This window comes from Furipterus horrens, unplaced genomic scaffold (genome assembly GCF_987537825.1).
Source record: "Furipterus horrens unplaced genomic scaffold, mFurHor1.1.pri manual_scaffold_1, whole genome shotgun sequence".
Lineage (NCBI taxonomy): Eukaryota > Metazoa > Chordata > Mammalia > Chiroptera > Furipteridae > Furipterus > Furipterus horrens.
Genome location: NW_028327171.1, coordinates 140,011,852 through 140,027,868, shown reverse-complemented (window position 1 = coordinate 140,027,868; position 16,017 = coordinate 140,011,852). Strand labels below are relative to the sequence as shown.

The 16,017-nt window shown below is 37.0% G+C and overlaps 1 protein-coding gene across 1 annotated transcript in view; it reads right to left on the bottom strand.

The window, feature by feature from the left end:
* The window catches only part of ARHGAP15 (Rho GTPase activating protein 15), a 643,467-nt gene extending 633,594 nt beyond the window's left edge, over positions 1–9,873 (bottom strand). Inside the window, exon 1 of the mRNA XM_090267320.1 lies at positions 9,757–9,873. The gene's annotated coding sequence lies outside the window, so the exon portion shown is untranslated. The remainder of the gene's footprint in view (positions 1–9,756) is intronic.
* Positions 9,874–16,017: the final 6,144 nt, after the last annotated feature.

Here is a 16,017-nt window from a genome sequence, read left to right as displayed (position 1 = left end):
TGTCTGCCTGAAACCCCCTTTCTCTAATTCCCCCAGGACGGTGAACATTTCCAACAAGTTCAGGTTTGCCACTATGTTAAAATGGTTGTGGTTCCCAGCCCCAAGTGTCACTGGATTCCTGTGTGTCTTTCCTACTTCTCTACATCAAAAGCTGGCAAATGGCCCTGAGATAAAGTGCATCACAGTCAGAGGAAGTTAGAACAACTGCTGCATTTCACCTACCCCCACCTCAAGTCACACTCTCCCCCATGCTGAGAGTCTCTAGTTTTCTTCCCTGAAACTACAGCTCACTTTCTTAAAGCCACACTTAAACTAAAGCACTCTGGCCTGTAAGACACAGCTAGTTCTCCAAGGGCAGCACCAAAGCCACTTACCTCCTGAGCATGCGGGCAGTTGCTTCCCCCAGGCACACCTTGCTCTCATTAAGGGGGTGCCCTGATACCAACCACTTTCAGAATCAGGACTGAGATTGATCTGTTCATTCAACCTTCATACATGGAATCCTGAGCAGGTATTTCCAGGGAGAAAATAACAAAAGAACACAAAAATGACTTCCCTAACTGGGTCAGCAAAACAGATCCTGGACCTCTCAACTCTGTTTGCTATTTTTCCTTCTAGAATCATTTTGCTAGGACCCCAGTGTATCTGCCTCATGAACCACCTGTCATCACCTCACTGCAAATAAAAGTGAGTAAAGGAAATTTTGCTTTTTCTCTCTCTCCGGGGTTCCGTAGCTTTTTTTTTTTTTTTTAATTTCATGTCCAAGAATCAATGGCTGCCTACTACTTTTTGATTTGCACTGTGTGATGGTATTAATTCTTCAAAAATAAAGGGTATTTTTAGTGAGAACACATGTTGAGCTGCTCAAAGGAAATTTTCCATATCAACCAAAGTTGGTAAATAATCAAGAAAAGAGTGAGCCTGTCCCATTTACAGCTTTACTATACACCCCCACACAGCTGTATTGAGGAAATGAAAGCAATAGCAAGAAATTGCTTCGAAGAGTTTCATAATCTTATCCTAATACTTAGAATTGAAATGAACTAACAGCATCCTGGTATTAGTTCTATTTCATAATGAGGGAAAAAATGATCATCAATCAATACGAGACAACCTAATAAACTAATTATTATGGCTACTATTCACACTACATTTAATCTTTTTTAAACAATAATTATATGCCACAAACCAGGAAAAAATACTTTACATACGTTATTTTTCTTTTTATCTTGTGAGGAAACTCTTCATTTTATTGGTGAGGAAACTTAAGCTCAGAGAGATGAAGTAAGTTGCATAAAATAACTATGTAATATCTAGCAAGTGGTGGAGACCAGAGTTGAATTTTAGTTTTTCTGGCTACCCCGTCTGAGCTTTTAAATTCTTTACTATAAAGAATAAAAAAAAAAGTCCTGAACTAGAATTTTGGAGAACTATGTTCTCATTATTTTCTTAAACAATTTGCCTTCTCCATGTGTTATTATCTTCTATAAAATCTATTGAAAGGTCCTGTTTATCTCACCAGCTTGCTAACATATATACTGAGATCTCTAAGATGGCAGCATAGGTAAACTCAGCTCACCCCCTCACATGACCACAACAAAATTATAACTAAGCTATAGAACAACTATCACTCAGAACTGGCAGAAAACAAGTTGAATGGAGGTCCCGCAACTAAAAAATTAAAGAAGAAACCACATCCATCAAAACTGGTAGCAGGGCCAGAGGTACAGAGACATGGAATCAGGAAGGATATCCAGGGAGTGAGGGGTCATAACCCCATACCAGGCTCCCCACCCCAGGGTTCCAGTGCTGGTAAGATAAGCACCCATAGCTTCTAGCTGTAAAAACCAGTGGAGATTGAGTCTATGAAAGAAACTACTGTATTCCCAGGCAATTCTCTTGAAGGGCCTGCATACAGACTTACTCAGACTCACTCTCTCTAGCTCTAGCACTGGGCCAGCAGCTTGAGAGGCACCAGCAGCAAAAGGTGGGGAACTGAAGTATCTGGCAACAGAATAAGAGCTGGGAGGCATCTTTCTTTAATAAAGAACTGCTGGCAGAGGCCATTGCTCCTCTTCTCAGCCCTCCCCAAATAGAGGCACAGAGCATGGCAAACACCATATCTGACACTTTATCAAACTGGTTCACACTGTTTGCCCTGCCCTAGTGATTCCCAGAGACTCTACTCAACCCAACTTACAGGCCGACCCAAGTGGTTAACAGTGGCCTTTCCATACAAATGACTTATCTTGCCTCATGCTTCGGATCTTCCCAAATCCTCTCAAACAAGCAGAAGCTGGCCTCAGCAAGCCACCATACCTTGCTAAGTAGCTGCAGGGCTGACACTAGCAGCAGCTGGACTTGGTTTACAGCCTCGCCTCACTAGGGCACCTCAAAGCACAGTATAAGAAGCAGCCAAATTCAGATCACTTTATAGCTTATTCCAGGTATGCGGCTGTAAAAAGACAGAAAAGGTAAATACTCTCATGGACCATTCAGTCTATATAAAGATAACCACTAAGCAATTTAACAACAACATCTATATATATAATATATACCATTTTGTCAAAAAGCTATTTAGAAAGACAAAAACAGAGACATGAGGTAGAGATGATCTTACAAATCATAAAAGGAGACTGAATGAATTTGACATGAGTATGATAAAAATGGTTTTATGTAAGTACCAATAATTTTTAAAATGTACATAAAATATAATATTAAAATATTTTTATTAAAGTTTCCCTTTTCCTAGAATCTTTTTCTTCACCAAAATTTTCAATGATTGTGAAAGTTTTCTTATGTTCAGAATGTACTATTGAATTACAACACAGAAAAACACATTTAGGTTCTAGAAGTTGCTACCTCCTCAGCCTCCTTGAGTTCATTCAAAATGTGCAAATCAACAATATCCCATATATTTTCTATGTTTTTTCTCTAACTTGACAATAGAAGTGGATTGGTAAGTGTGGTTTTATCTAAAACTGTGATGTCATCAAAATATTACACTGTAGTGTATTCATCTAGCAGACTTTTTGGTGAAAAGTCATTATACAAACAAACAAAATTAAGAAAAAAATAATAACAGCTATTTGGGAAAAAAGATTCAAATTTTCAATAGCCATTGCTGAGAAAAGTAAACATGATAACAGTCAATATTTTACAGGCTCTGCTTATAACAGATAAATTGGATGTGGTTTTGGTTTTGCATAATGAGTGTGAGGAAAAACATGGAATTGAGGGTATTCTTAGTTTACTGTCCCGAAAAAATAATGAATGGCGTTGCCATTAAATGAAAGAGATGAAAATAGGAAAGAAGCAGGGTGAGAGAGTAATTGGGAGCTTAGTTTTGAATATACTCATTTTGATACCTCTATGAGACATTCCAGTGGGGAAGATGAGTAGGCAATTACCTTTATAGTTTTAGTGCTAAGAAGAAGGTTTGGTTTTGAGTTATAAGTGGTATTTAAACTCATGGCACTAAATAAAATCATCTAAGAATAAACTTAGAAGACAAGAGCTGAGACTGGAAAGGTTGAACTCTGAAGACTGGAGTGCAGGACATTCCATTTAGAGAGTTGGATGATGAGAGTGAGCCAAGGAAACAGAGAAGGAGCATCCAGTTAGTTTCGAGAAAATCTGTGAAAATGAAATATCTCATAAGTCAAAGGAAGAGAGAGGTTCAAGAGGGAAGGACTGTTATTCGCATTAAATGCAGCTCGGATAATGGATAATATGAAGATGTATAACTAGCCATTGGATTTGGGAAAACAAAACCACTGGAACTCTGACATAACATGTTCTATACTAGTTCTATGGCATTGTATTTACACATATACATTTATATTTAAATTTTTGTGTGTCTGAAACTTAAAGGTTTTTACTGGTTAAATAGCACATTGATTCTTCATGTCTCCAGTAATTCCTAGCACAGCACAGTGTATTTATTTGCTCAAAATTATTTACGGAATTGAAGTGAATTACTCTGATGCCACCCAAAAGAGAAAAATTAATTTTAAAATCCACAACTGTATTATGTGTTATCAACAAGACCAATATTTTAGAAGAAGATATTCTGTCTCTTTGGCATCTTGTAAGGACTCCCTCTAGTCGGATGAGCTTTCCTACTCCATCAGAGAAGATAGAAACCATGAGGGACATATTTCCTCACCTTCCTCTCCTCACTTCATCTTATCTATATCCAATCCATCTGCACACACACTGGTTAAAGTGTCTCTCTTCATTCTGTTTCAGGTTAATTTATCCACCTGAGCTACTGAGTACACCCATCTGTTAGAATACCCTCTGAGACCCTGGGGCGTTTCTCAATATTTTTCTTCATTTAAAAAAAATTCTTTTCTTCTCCTCTTCCTTTCAACATTTATATTTCATTCCATATTTTAGCTACTGCCCATTTCAAGCTTTATTAAAAGTGTATTTTATATATGCTAGTCCCAATTCCCTACTTCTTTTAACATCTTTTTCTAAGGCTAGAGCTTTACTAATGCTTTTAATTCTTCATTACACAGGTATGAAAGGATACATGACAAATAGAACTTTAATCTTTTAAAACAAGCTCAACCCCAATCATCATAACAGATATATCAAGTAAAACTATATTTAGGTACACTTTCCAACAGACTGGCAAACCTTAAAAGTATGACAACGGAGTCTGTTGAAAAGGCTATGGAGCTTCCAGCAGCATTTTCATCACATGCTGGTGGAAGTTCAGAAAGTTACAACAAACACGAAGAAAAGTTTGACAATAACTATCAAAATTATTTTATCTCTTGGTTTTTAAATAAACTGTATTTCTGAGAATTCATTCCATAGATATATTTTCAAATGTTCATAATTACATGAAAATATTCATTGTGTTAGCAAAAAATTGAAAACACCAGTCACACTTTTAATAAGAGACTGATGAAATCATGTATGATAAATCCACACAGTGAAATACTGTACAGCTGTAAGAAGAGAATTAGACAGTATCTTATTTTTATTATGGAAATATCTCCAATGTATTGTTAGTGAAAAATAAAAGCAAAACATGTATAGTATACTACCTTTAGTATATAAAAAAAAGAAGATATATAAACACATATGTGTATATACAAAATATAAAGGGTTTAAAAAATGTGCTTGTTCCATTAAGGTGGAACAAGGGTATATAAAAATGAGAATGTGAGAAAATTTTTCTCTAAAATTTTATATATAGCTTTTATTTTGATTTTGAATGACCTCCATCTATTACCTAGTCTCAAACTAAAAACAAACAAAACATAACTATAAAAATGAGTTTCATAAAAGGAAGAAAATAAAAAAGATTGTCCCCATAGCCTGTATAAGAACTTCAGGGCACCTGGGGAGTTGAGCTTCCAGGAACACCTCTCTTCACTGACGGCAACTGTTTTTATAAGCCACCCTCAAGCATTTGTCACAGTGAGGTATATGGAAGAAGAAATTTTTTTTAAAAATCGTGATGCTAGATAAGCAACTGAAAAACAAAATGTAGACATTCAAATAGGCATTCTCCCTGCTCATCAACCCTGTTGTTACTTACAATCCCTAGTTATAATCTGTTCAGCGGGTTTACTCATTTGGATCTCAAACTATCATTCTGTCCTTACCTCCTACCACTACACTCATACCTAACAGAACTAGACAGCTCGCTCTTCCTTGACAATTTTCTGTCATTCCTCCATGTTTCTGTGCCTTGACACATTCCCTTCCTGTCACTTGGAATGTTTCTCATCTTTACAGTCCTAGCTTTGTCTGAAAACTACTCCAAAGATTTTGTCCAAAACAGTCTGGACTTTTCTAATAGGATATTATCAAATGATGTAACAGCTGCAAGATTCTCTAGTTTATTGCCTGACACAGAAATGTTAGATGACTTTCACTGAACCCTAATAGAATATTTCTTGTATCTTTTCATGGTAAGTAGTAAATTTTATTTGTGTCATAATTATTAATATAATAATCATACTATATTATAAACCTTTAGAAGACAGATATTGTGAGGAGGGGCTCATACATGGAATAACTGGTTAAAAATATGTTTTATTTCCATTTAATTGAAACACTAGTTTCATTCAAACCTACCCTTAAACTGATACTATATATTTTTTCGGATTATAGAATTTGGACAATTTTAGTAAGTAATGTTTTTAAATGTGATTACATGTGGCTGTTCTGTAGAGTTCTGTGGCTTTTCCTAATAATGAATAAAATCACCTTTTGTTTCTGGTGTGTGGAGGCTCCTGTTTTCAGCTAAGTGTCCATGTGTTGCATGTACAGGTGGCTCATCATGGCAAGAGTGCGCCTGTGACCGAGGCCTGGTCACTCAGGGTGTCTGTGCCCAGGCCAATGATCACTCAGCTACTAAAAGGGTCAGATGTAAAGCTAAAGCTTTCTTGTGGACTTGTATGAGTGTCTTCCAGAAACTGCATATAGCACAGTGAAAAAAGAGCTAAAGAATAAAGAAAACAAGACCTTATCCTGGTAACTATGTGTGAATTCTTGGATCCAGCCATGCCTGACACTGCTTTCCTTGGATTTTTTTAGTTCTGTAAATCACTGCCTCTCTCTATTGCCAAAGCTAATTTCAACTCATTATTTATCCTTTGCAAATAAAAATATATTATAAACTGAAATCGAGAATACTAATAAGTACGTTTTAAAGTCTTGCTATCTAATAATTATTTTAGAGTGAAAAAATATATACCTCTGGTACACGAAGAGTTAAATTTAGGATAGTAAATGACTTTTTAAAAGTACTTTATATGCTTTATTGTGTTTTTTCATTACAATTTATCTCCCTTATAACCTCTTCCACCTCCACCCACCAGGCTCTCCCCAGCAATCTCCACACTATTGTCCATGTCCGTGACTTATTTTTCATTGTTGCTTGATCCCTCCACCCCTTAACCCCCCTTTCTGTAGCTGTCATCTTCTGCTCTCCATCTATGAGTCTGTCTCTACTTTGTTTATCAATTTAGTTTGTTCATTATACTCTACATATGAGTAAAATCATATGGTATTTGTTGTTCTCTGACTGGCTTATTTCACTTAGCATAATGTTTCCCAGGTCTGTTCATTTTCATTTTTTTAAAAATACAAAGCAATTGATTATGTTAAATATTGATTATGTTAAATATTTTCTAAATTTATGGGAATACCAAAATTGTCTGAAGATATAATGGAAATAACTTTCATCCACTACAAGAAATGTGTATATATCTTCAGGAATATCTTTGAGCAGTGGGCACATCTCTTTGATGAACCCTTTATATAAGACAGTGTCATAAATTCTGTGCTTAAATACCAAAAGCAGAACCAATGAGCAATAAAACACAATTTCTGCCATAAAACGTATCTTCCTATTTATCTCACTTGAACCTGAAGTCCTCAACATTTGGCTATTCTTGTGGATCCTGTCTGCTGAGTGACCTTAGTAAAATTCTACTCAGAGGCAAAGGGGAGGCCTGGCTAAAAAGTTAAGAGAAACAAACTCTGTGCCTTCTCCTGTGAGTCTGAACTCTTTTCTATCAGATGCTCTAAATGCTGAGAAATAAGATGCGTACTTTTTAAGGATAGTGGGAGTGGAATCGAAGAGCAAAGTGGGGTCTATCCATCTAGGTACCAAGGTTGGAGTACTTTAAATTAGGGATAGAGTAGGCCACTTCAGAACAGAGCATTAAAAAATAAGAAGAGGAGGAATATCAGTGGAAAATGTTTCCTTTCCTAATATTGCTGGATGCTGGCCCCAAGTGGAAAAGCATGATATTCTTTTAATAAATCATCTTTGAAATAACTCTCCAAATGAGATCCTCAGCATTGTCTGTACTTCCCCAAAATTTGTTTCTTGTTTATTCACTTAAAATGTCTAAAGGTATATTAAGCTACAGTAACTCATTTGGAATTGCTTTTTAAGATTTGGTCTGTACATTTAAGAGATAATAAATGTATTACTGTTTTTACAAGCAATTCTGAGCATAGCTTATTTTACATGTCTATAAGCCCTATTTTCTTTATAAATCCATACTAAGCTAAGTTTAATTGTCTTAATTTTACATGTACTCCATAAAATGTTATTTTAATTTAACTGTTTCTGCAAGAAACAGTTGTTTTACAGATAATTTGGCTTTTAAGATATTATATAGTTTAAAACACTATACTGGACTTTTTTTTTCAGTACCAAATGCTTATGCAGACATTCATTTTTTTCTAATGCATAAGTACTACATATGCTTATTCATGTGATGTTCTTTATAATAGAATGAAATAAAGTAATAACATATCAACCCAAACTATCTGAATTACACAGCTTCTATAGATACAGAGGTTCAGAGCCACAATATTGAAGATAGATTTAAATAATGTTTTCCATTGTGAGGTAATACAACAAATTAAAAAGCTAATCAGTATATCAGAGCAAATACATATTACCAGGGTTTTCTTACATTCTAACAATAAAGAATGTATTGAACACCAAGTCTTAATCTCTATTTTCCATGATCATTTTAAGTTAACAAATAGCTAGCTTCAGTATTGACAATTGAAGAGGTCTTAAAATGGAGAGCATTAGTAGGACTAATAATTTCCTGCTAAATTGACCACATCAAAATACATTTATATGTGTCCTTCAAAAGAAGACAATAAAAGAAAAGAAAATTGTTACCACTTATCAACCCTGTAACCATTTTTAATAACACACAAAAATAGGTGTTGTGGGGCCATCACTTCCCCCATCTAACAGCACAATAAAAATAATATTAAGGAAGAGTGGATCATATCTTGAACTTCTATTAAAATTCTTTCAAAAATCTACAGTCAGATTTATTTTAGGTATTTGTCTCTGAGATTAGCAATACTTTTATATTTTCAGTACATACGTTACAGCACACATTGTATAAAAGCAAGAAATTGATATAAAAAAGTTATTATCAGTTTATTATTGTCAGTTTCACTTCTAGATTTTTTATTTCTGAAAATCTCTAGGAAGGAAAATTATATAATTACATAAATAACAAAACTATTTCTCTAATTTGTCGCTTTTCCCAGAAGTAACCCTCCTGTGAAGTCAGCTGTGACTTCTGTTTTAAACATACAATTTTGCATATGAAATAAAACTTGCTCTTATTTCACCTTAGATCTTAAGTAAAATCTAGAAAAAATATATTTACATGTCATGATAGAGAGCTGTCTTTTGCATTTTAAACTTTCTTACTTTTTAATAGCTATTTAATAAACTACACATTTAATAACTTACACATTTTCAAAGGTTTCCAATGCTAAATTTAATACAACACTTTACAATGGGTATCTTTCTCATTGCAATCTAGGTGTTACTTTTTATTGTTAGAAAATATCTTTTTTCCTTTGGTTCTCTGGATCTCAAATAGTACATGTTTTTAGAAAACAATCAGTTAAAGGTGCAAATGTGCACATTTTCTATAGTAGTTATTTTTAAAAGCACCTTTCAAACTAAAACTAAACCTTACTTTGTCTTTAATATTTTAATATAAAATCTGAGCAAATTATCATAGTATAATATCTCAATGAAGAAGCTGAGAATCTGACAGCTGCAAATTTGAGTATTTTTTCCTACACCAAAGGAAACAAACTGATGTTTCAATCACAAGTGAAAAGAATACATTTTTGTAGAATTGTTTATCTATCAACACTGAAGCTTCGGATAACCTGTCAAATGTTTTCAAGTTTAAATTTGTTGTTCAATATAAAGTTAAAACTCACCTTTTCTCCGTGATACTTGTTATTGAAACCGCCATCAACTTTTAACTGTTAATGACTCTTTCAAAAAAACGGAAAACAGTAATGTCACATGTCGTAAGAGTAGGCCTATGTTGGATGCTGCTTAATTTCAGTACTGAAGAAAAAAAAAAGGAGACGGTGGGTGTGAGCTCAAAAACTTTTAAATAAAGCCACTTCCTGCGTAGTTACGGTTAACCACACACATCACATCAATGCTCGATTTTAAGACATTGCCTTGTATAGTCACCAATATCGCTGTTTTTCAATGAGATTTTCAGTTTTCAAATACTACACATTTATATAGGCATCATCAATTTTGATTTAATGGGGGAGACACATGGTTAAAACTTTGGCAGGGGGAGGAGCAGGCATGCTAAGCACGGAGGAAACTTCCTCTTTCTCAGCCTTCTAGCAAGGGATTGAAACCTAAGTCTCTACTACCCTCAGTTGGCCTGAAAATGCTCACATGCTGTCAGGAGGCTCTGCCTATTGACTCGGGAAGCCAGAAAGCCACCTCCAGTTCACAAACCTGTTGTTTCTGCTTCACTCTGGATGGACCCACAGAGAGGACTTCAGTTAATAAGTCTTTGTGGTCTTGGATATGTAGCATTAGAACTTCAGAGAACGTAGTTCAGGGCCATGCTGCCATCTGGGGGAAAGAAGGGCACCCATCTAGCACAGACTGTGTGTGGCTCCATCTGTGGCTCATACTGGTGTGTCCTCTCTGGCAGTTTCCTAAGCAGTTCTGAAGCCTGCTGAAGAGCTTTTGGTCTAGCTGAATGATTCTTTGCATGGCCTGACTTAAGAAAAAAAATAAAATAAATGATCCCAAGGGCATCATTTTTGGCATGCTGTTGTGTGCCCATCTATGTTAGATTCAACCAATTCAAGATATAATGTTTATTGGGGAGGGGTCACAACAATAATGATAGGATATGTATTTTTATTGAACCATGGAGTTCAAGAAATAAGCTCCTAGATATCCAGGCTTGGCTGGTTTTGTGAGATTTGCAAGATAGTCACAAAAGGAAAAGCTTCCCTTCCAAATATATGAGAACATTAAATCACAATCTTTTGTCACACAAAGCAATTACATTAGAATCTGTATAATAGCTTTCAGTGGCTTGGAATCTTTGGCACACATAAAGACAATCTTTAAAAATATATTTGGTATATACGGCTCAAGTTAAGGATGACATATCCTTGCAAATTAATCTAATTTCTCTAGGACTCTCCTTTCCAAACTCGTATTTCAGATTGACCCTAGAACTCACTGTAAATTGTCATTCTAGAATGTGCCTTTTAAGAAATTTTTATTCATTTTATTTTATTTTATTTTTCTATTACCATTTATCCCTCTATACCCTCTTTTACCTCCACCCTCCCTGCAATTCCACCTGATTGTCCATGTTGATGAGTTCTTTCTCTTTTTTGCTCAATTCCTACCCCGCAGACCCCCAACTCAGGGCTGTCAGGTTCATCTCCATCTATGAATCTGTCTCCATTTTGCTTATTAGTTCAGTTTGTTCATTAGATTTCACATATGAGTGAAATCATATGGTATTTGTTTTTGTCTGATTGGCTTACTTCAATTAGCATAATGCTCTCCAGGTCCATCCATGCTGTCACAAAGGATAAGATTTTCCTCTTTTCTATGGCGAGTAGTATTCCACTGTGTAAATGTACCACCACTTATTTTTCACTCATCTACTGATGGACACTTGGGCTGCCTCCAAATATTGGCTATTGTGAATAAAGCTGCAATGAGGATAGAAGTGAATATATTTTTTCAAATTAGTGTTTTGGGTTTCTTCAGATAAATTCTTAGAAGTGGAATAACTGGATCATAAGGCAGTTCCATTTTTAATTTTTTAAGGCATCTCCACACTGCTTTCCACAGTGTCTACACCAATCAACATTTCCACCAACAATGCACAAGGGTTCCCTTTTCTCCACATCCTCGCCAACACTTGATGGTAGCCATTCTGACAGTTATGAGGTGATATCTCATTGTGGTTTTTATTTGCATCTCTCTGGTGATTAGTGATGTTGAGCATCTTTTCACATATCCATTGACCACCTGTACGTCCTCCTTGGAGAAGTGTCCAGTCAGATCTTTTGTCCATTTTTTAATAGTATTGTTTGTAAAGAACTTACAAGACTCAAACACACACACACACCCACATGCACACACAAATCCAATTATAAAACAGGACATACTCAATGTTTCTCTAACAACAAGAAGAACAGGGAGAGAACAGGATATTTAAAGTGAGAAAATCAGAATTCAGGCCTCAATTCTGACACTGATATTTATTTCGCTTTGACCAAGTCACTTAAGTTCTCTGAGATCAGATTATTTAGCCATTTAATGGAGCATACAGATAAAAACCATCTATCTTTCAGAAGAATATTATTGGTCCACAAATTTGGGAGCTCCCTGACTAAAATTTGAAACTGGGCTCCATGCACAGAGGACAAGGAGCAATGAAAGAGAGTGACCACTTCCAGGTTGGTAGGTGGTGGTGTTATAAAGCTAGAGAATTTACATACAAGGCTTATCTTGGGTGACCAAAAGACGAGTACATCTCCACACCTGCATGCTAGAATCTTAAAAGTTTATACAGAGGCCTTACCTGGGCTTTAGTCCTGTATGCTGACCAGATGGTCTCAACAACTCATTGCTCTCTCAGGGCTGTGTCCTTGAAATTGCTCCCGCTGTGGCTACAGTGGGTGGAATGGTACATTCCAAGAGAGCAGAGTGTGTGAGGAACCTCTGATTGTCCAAGTTTTGTGTCAAATGGTGGTCATGACTGCTTATTAATGACTAGCTCTTATGACTTATATGCCTCCCTCTTTGGTAATGTGCCCTGAGGGGCGGCTGCTACACCCTGGGTTTTATTAGCATGGAGGTTGATTGTTTGACAGCTATCTGGCTATACTACAGGCAGATACCACAGCAAAAATATGGGCACATGCAAGAGAAACATAAGTTAAAATAATGTTTTGTTTTTTTACAGAGAGTCCAATGATTTGAACCATTGGTGTATTAAGTCTCTTAGTCTGGATGTTAAATTGCTCAGTACATTCCCTTGTGTTTTTATGTGATTTAATAAGGACAACACATTAGCAGACTCATCAAGTATGAGCACATAACATTCTGTTTGGATAATGTCACAGGTGTCTCCTTGTGGAGCAGTAATAATGTCCAAATTACTTTATTTCTAATGACAGCTTTTCTCATAGAGACATTTTAGTGTTCAGTAAGAGCAAGCATTGCCAGTTATCATTTAAGGCTTGTTGGGTGAATTTAGTAAGGACTTGCTGGTACTATATCATTCTCCAAGACAATGGAGGGAACAAATATGGCGGCCAAATGAACATACCAGTGGAAAACAGAGTGCCCATTTAGCTTTAAGGAGAGGAAGGTTGGCAATTTTTGTTACTTTGGGGCAAATTCTCCTGTGTCCAGTGAAAACCCAGGGTGTAGTGGCCCAACCACCCCAGTGGAAGCCATAGCCAAAGATTTGTGCCACACAATCATTGCGTTCAATTTGGGGCTACCCAATAAATATCTAGGTGGTGTGCCCAGTCAATACCAAACAAGTTAATTATCCTTTAATGTGGCAGAATGACTATATAGTTCCAGTTTATCCATCCCATAGTACTGGTATAATTGAGTTGGTTTTGCATTTCATTGGCAATTCAGCATCCTTGGAAATATGTCATCCCATCCTGGCATTATGGTGATCATTCTTTCTCTGCATTCAATCTGTCATATCTTCTGGAAGGTCTGTTGCTAGGGTTTGTACCCAAGCGAAGGCATTGATTCCTGATGGCCAGGGGGTGTCAGAATTTTATAAGCTGAGATATGGAAAACAGTGAGGACTGCCTGAGGCTCTTGCAGGTGATCCCAAATGTTTTCCCATGTATACTAACCCCACCAGGGCTTATTAATGATGATCCACAACTTAGCTTCCCATTCTCCAACTCACAGGGTCAATATCTTTAAAAGCAAATTTAAAAGGCCTCATGAGTGGTCAAAATCAAACTGCTCTGAGTTCAGGCCACTGGCTATGTTGTTTCATTCCTGTTTCCATTCAAATGGTGTCAGTGTTGGGCTGAATAGTGATTGTAGTCCACATGGGTGAGTTGCCCCAACTACATCCAACTTTATACCAGGCATCAGTGGGAATTTCTTTCATTCCTTTTCTACAGGCCACGGAGGCTGCCCCAGGAATAGGGGTCCAGGCCTTTGTAGGAGCTACGTATCCTACAGGACCTAGTAGCATTTGCATTTCTAGGGACCACTGGCAGACATGATGCTCCCGTCTGCTGAAAATAAGGGTGCTGTTTAGCCAATGTGGGAGTTTGAGCCATGGTAGAAGTGGGTCAATGGAACACAGTCATTCTCAGCCCACCCTTGACAGATAAGGAAGTTTGTATCAAAATAGGCTGTTTCTTTGTGAGAGGCTTTACCTGGAAAAGTGCTGCTTATATTGTTAGGAGTGCTTGCTCTTTGGAGGTATACAGGGTTTCTGCCTGCTTCCAGACCTGGGGCCAAAATCCTAGGGGTACTCTTGCCTATTGTCTCTGCCACAGTGCCTAATGTATACCTTCTGGAGTCACAAACACGTCTAACTCAAATGGCAGCCCTGCTTGTGAGAGTCTCAGAGCTTCAATATCCTCCACTAGTATTTTTGCCTTTTCTGAGGCAGCTCTTTATTCTGACCCCCAACCTCACTTCTGCTGTTTCTTTTTTTTTTTTAATACTTTATTTATTTGTTTGTTTATTTTATTTTTAGAGAGAGGGGAAAGGAGAGAGAGAGGGAGATAAACATCACGGTGTGGTTGCCTCTCACTCGTGCCCCCAACTGGGAATTGAACCAGCGACACTTGACTTGCAGGCCGACACTCAACCCTCTGAGCCACAGCAGCCAGGGCTTTTGTGCTGTTTCTTTACCAGGCAGTATAAGTGACAGAGACATGTAGGAATAAAAGTCCTCCAAATTCCCAAAATTACTAGAAAGGCTAGTATCTCATGCTTTAGGTGTTTATAGGCTTGAATCTTATCAATCATGGCTTCTGAGACAAAGTGCATCATTAAAAAAAAATTATTGATTGATTTGAAAGAGAGAGAAACATTGATTTGTTGTTCCACCCATCCGTGCATTAATTGGTTGCTTCTTGTATGTGCCCTGACTGGGGATGGAACCCACAACCTTGGAATATTAGGACAACACTCCAACCAACTGAGAAACCAGGCCAGGGTGACAAAATGCATCTTACCTGTCCCAACTATTTCCCAAAACTATAGCAGTGAATTTTCTGTGGGTTCAATGCCTGTCTTGTCTCTCACAGAGTTCCAGCAAATTCTACAGAGTATCCTGTAGAAGAGGAAAGTCTTTACATGTTAACATTATCTTGTCAAAGTAATGGGACTGTATTACTGTTGTGGGAAAGGCAAACATGGACAGATCTTAGGCTAACATCTCATGACATATTGTGGGGCAGGTAGACCTGGAGAAGCAAGTGGAAAATTCATTGCTGACCTTCCCATGTGAAGTCAATATTATCTTGTGACTCTGTGGCCAGGGACATATTGAATTTTTTTTTTTTTTTCTAAGCCCTTACAGCATGGTTCTTCCAAGCTATCTACAATAATGGCAATGCAGGGCACAGACACATGGATGGGAAACATTACCTTGATCAACTCACAGTTGTCCACGGTGATCTGCCATGAGCCATCTGGCTTTTTTACCACCATACCTGGCTATTGAAAGCACTGTGGGCAGGGCACACAAAACCCACTCAGTGCAGTTCTTGGGTAGTTTGTCTTATTTTCTTACGCCACTACCCCCCAGGCAATTTATATTGTTTGACACTTACCGTTCTTCATGCAGGTGGTAGATTTACTGGTCCATTTGGCATTTTCTCTCAGCATTAGTTTGATTACTCTAAACCAGAGATGGAATTCAGTAATAGAGGTTTGCAATTTGACTTTGTAGGATATCAACGCTCACTATTATCTGGTATTGAAGAGAGAAAAGCTTGTATTCTTGTGTGGGAGAACATCCAACTTGTAGTGTTAGTGTTACCGAACAGCAAGTTGCGGTCCTGCTATTTGTCACCACCTTCTAAGCAAAATTCCAGAGGCAAAAGTTTGGTGATAAAGGAAAGGAGTCTTTACTTAACTTCACAATTTTGGAATACAGTAACAGCTTTCCACAAGAATTAGTCACT